Source organism: Bison bison, unplaced genomic scaffold (genome assembly GCF_000754665.1).
Source record: "Bison bison bison isolate TAMUID 2011002044 unplaced genomic scaffold, Bison_UMD1.0 scf7180017864333, whole genome shotgun sequence".
Lineage (NCBI taxonomy): Eukaryota > Metazoa > Chordata > Mammalia > Artiodactyla > Bovidae > Bison > Bison bison.
Window position 1 is genome coordinate 547,490 of NW_011494905.1, and position 4,460 is coordinate 551,949.

Consider the following 4,460-nt stretch of genomic DNA (forward strand, 5'->3'; position numbering starts at 1 on the left):
GGTGGCATCTTTCTGCCACCAGCCCCTGCACACTCCAGTACTCTCTGAAGCCTTCCCCGCTTCCCCAGGAGAGCAGCAGTTTGACTCGCCTTGTTTCCCCACTTGGGTGTGGTCCTGTCTGCCTCCATGGCTCCTGAGGGCACACGACTGTCTGGTCCACGCCTGCATCTTTCACAGTAGTGCTGAAAGCAGACTGGCTGCAACCATCTTTTAAGTCTCTTTTTAAGGTAAACTTTTTATGGACACAAATGTTCACAAACGACATGTGCAAAGCTGGGTTAATCCATGAAATAAACACACCTGTATAAGCAGCACCCAGATCAAGCAAACAGAAATGACCAGTGCCCAGATGTCCCCTGAATTCTGTTAATCACCTCCCACCCCGAAGTTAGCCGCCATCGTGCAGTATAAAACCATACTTTTGCCCGATTTGAACTTCATATAAATAAAGTACATTTACTCTTTTGGAAGTGGCTTTTTTTTTTTTATTCCAATTATGTCTGAGATTTACCCATGTTGTTCATTCTTATTGCCAAGGAGTATCCCATTGTATGAATACACAATAACCTATCCCTTTTATTGTTAATGGATGATTGGGCTGTTTCCAATACTGTGTTCCTGTCTTTTTGGTGGACACATGTATGCATTTCTGTTGGGTCTAAACTTAGGAGTGATTTTTCAGGGTCAGAGGGCAGGTATAATTAAGATTTTTGAGCATATGCCTGCCTGTGTGAATAAACGAATGTCTCCAGCCTCAAGGACAAAGCCAGTAGCCCCTGTTCCTACCTGACGTCTGTTCCCTCAGAACTCTATGCCACATCCATCGCAAAGGTCAGAATTTGGTGCCGATAATCTTGGAGGGCCAGATTCCAGCCCCTAGCAACCTGGAGGACCTCATGGTTTGCCAGCCCAGCCTCTCCTGTACAAGAATGAGTCAGTCCTTCATTCTTCAATATTCCCCCAATCCACCTCCACCCGCAGCAGTGACTTCCTGACTTCGTCAGCTTCCTCCGTTCCTCCTCCCCGCCGCCGCCCTCGCCATGACGTGTGACTCCCTTCTGAGGCCTCTATCCTGTCAGGCTGACCCTGACACGTGGGGCCCACGTGCTGTGCTGCTGGGCGCAGTGACACTGCAGCGCTAGGAATTCGCTGCCTGCTTGCGACTCTTGGGACAGGTGGGTGAGGCTAAATCTCCTGGGGAAGAACCGACCTCTTCAAGACACCCAGGAATCAGTAAGGACCCCCAGTGAACTCTAGTTGGACCCTCTGATGGTGTTCTGATCTCCGGCGACCTACAGAGGTGCCCACTCAAGGCCCCATGTTCACTGGGGCCTTGGTCCCTTGGGAAACCCCAGTCCTTCCTACATTCAGTGCAGCTCCTATGTCAAGCTACAGTCACCACTCAACAGTCTAGATTCCCAGCAAAACCAGGCTCTGAAGATCCCTATGAATCCCACATGGCCTCAGGAAGCCCACCCTCTAGACATACCACAGAACCCCAGACCTGGATCCTCCCAATGGTTCCAGGCCTCACCGCGTGGCCTGTGAGAGCACTGCCGTGGTTCTACCAAGGTCTTCTGCCAATACATGGTGTTCCTACATTTGCTTGATGAATTCTGGCATTAGTTCACACAAGCAGACTCTAAACACAGGGCCGAAACCCTTAGTCTACTACACGGGGCTCTTCCTTGTTTACGGCTGGATCATCAGAGTCGGGCCACAGTCCCCTGGGGTCAGCTGCCCCCAGGAGGCAAGCCTGAGGTAGGTGAGGGCTGGTGCTCACCACAGGAAGCAGCTGGGATCCAAGGCCCCACTTCAGTGAGGCTGGGAGAGAAAGAAGGTAGAAGCCACTAACACCTAAAGTGCTAGAGGCCAATTCCCAAGAGGGTTCTTAGATCCAGGGTGGGCCACTCCTGAGCCTGGGTCTCAGCCAAATCCAGGCCAAGGTCAAGCCAGGCTGGGCAGAAAGCTAGAGCAGTAAACGGGTGCATCAGGTGATGCCCAGAGGGCTGGGCTGTGGTTCCTGGATGCCCCTGCCTAGAGCCAGGGCTGGGAAGGGGTGGGGAAGGCTAGGTGTGAGGAGGAGAGAGGCAGGTAAGGGAGAGCAGAAGGAGAGGGCAGGCGTGACTGCAGGGGCTTAACCAGTGAGGGCTAACACCAGCTGGATTTGGATGGACCAAGCTCTGGACCTGCTACCTACCTGCAGATTAGGAGCGACTCACCCGCCTTTACTGTCAGCTTGGCTCCTGGATGCTTCAGCCATGAACTCATGAAGTTATCCTGTCCCACCTGGCACACACAGTTGCTGGGTTTGGCAGGTAAGATGGTGTCTGTGGAAATGCCCTCCTAAATTCCCCTTCAGAGGCTGTGTGGCTTCGAGGATCCACGCCGCTTGCACTTTCTGCCATCATCCTGCAGTGACGGTCCAGACCTTCCGGGCATGAATCCTCTGGGAAGCACGCACACTGGGTGATGGCTCGTCGTCGAGAGAGGACTGAAATGCCCCACCAGAGACCTGATCTGCCGTCTCCAAGACCACACGCACAGTTTCGGGCTGGGAACTGAGGACGACAATGAGAAACAAATCCCCTCTCCAACCCACTGGCTCAAAACCCTTCCAGTCATGGGTGGAGGCCTGGACTGGCGTCAGTCCCTGGGGAGGCCAGGTGGTTCCAGGACACACAGTCCGCAGCCCAGCCTTCAGCAGCCCCTCCCCCAGGCAGGGGAGCAGGTGGGAAGCTGCCCAGACTCGCGGGATCCCCACTCCCTCCCACAAACCCCCAGCAACATCAGGCTCCACCTGCACTGACTGTCCTGGGACTCAGTATCTTCCAGCTCACACGGTTTGTTTCTGAGTGTGTAAGTAATTATCAATTCATTCTTTGAAAACTAGGAAAATTCCAAAAAGCAAACAGAAAAACACCATGAATATGCAGGCATGTACTCTTATCTGCCTGGTTTCTGAAGAATTCTGACTTCTAATTGTTTCTCCTTGACCCTCATCCCAGCAGGCCTGAGTCCTAAGGTCCCATCTTACCCCTTCATTCAGCACAGAATCAGAGTGGCACTCCAAGGGTTAAAGGCATTACCAGTTCCCAGTGATTGAAATGTAATGAGGACGAGATGCTAAATTAAAGTTTATTGCAGAATAAAAGTGTGTGTAGTCAGCATCTGTAAGATGCTACAATGAGACGCTTTCTAAAACTTGGCAATACAATTACGTAGTTAAATCAGTAGAATGCATACACAGTTGATGAGATTAGCTGTCTACAGAAATCATTCTAAAAGAGAAGTTATCTTTTGTGAAGGCAGGAAGAGCTAGCCTAGATTCGTGATTAAACACAGAAGCAGCAATGGCCAAATCCAAGCACTGAGATGTCTACAGAAAGATGGCGTGTGTGTGCGCGCAGGCGCTTGTGTGTGCGGTACCCGCGCCCTGGGGGGTGGGGGTGCGGCTCCACGTGGAGCACAGAACAGTGGGAGGGAGGGAGAAGCCTGGCAGCATCTGGATGAGGAAGGGGAAGGTGTCCACTGGGTCAGGGACAGAAAGGACACCCTGTGCCCTGCTGCTCGCCCACTGTCTGCCTCCTGGCTCAGCCCCCAAGGTCCTCAGAGCGGGAAGGCCTACAGGAGGAAGCAAAAGGCCCAGCACACGGGCTCCACGGCCAAGGTGACTGGGTTCACATCCAAGTCCCACTTACTTGCAGGCTGCACCACTTTGGGCAAATGTTTACTTCCTGAGGCCTTTTCCTGGTGTGACAGGAAGATGCTGCACCCTCTCCTGGAGGGCTGCTGTGGGGATAACTCAGGAAGCAGGAAGGCAGCTGCATCATTATTACTATGAACAGTGGTATTACTTTTATTACTGATGAACAAATTTATTTAGCACTCCCCATGAGGTTGGTTATTCAGTAAAAGCCAACCCCAAAGCTGCTCTGCTCTTGGTATGAATAAAAAAATCAAGCTCTTGGACCTGCCACGCTGAGCCTTGGTGACCAAGTGACCGGGCCCCAAGGCTCAGCAGGGCAGCGGCCACCCTGGCTGCCAGCCTGCAGTCAGAGCCGTCTTACGTGGAACATGTGAGCTGAATACACAGAGTGCCGCTCTGTGTGAAATAAATCCTATTTGGGAGGGAACGTAATTTTTATTATAAACCTAATGCAGTCAACAAAACAGTTATTTAAAGGGTTCTGGGAGTAATCACTAGTGCTGAGCATTGAGTGTATAATGTACATAATAATAATTATCTGCAATAAGTTTCTGTAAAATTTAAATGGAATAATGATGTAAATGACTTATTTCCTAGTACAAAGTAAGCACTGATATAAATGCTTTCACACTTTCCAAATGAGGTTGTTTTTCATTTAGCTCACATTGTGTTACTATTTAATCAGACAGAACTTCTCCAAAGGTGGGGGTGGGGTGGGGAGGAAGGATATTCCAAAATTCAAAATAGCATA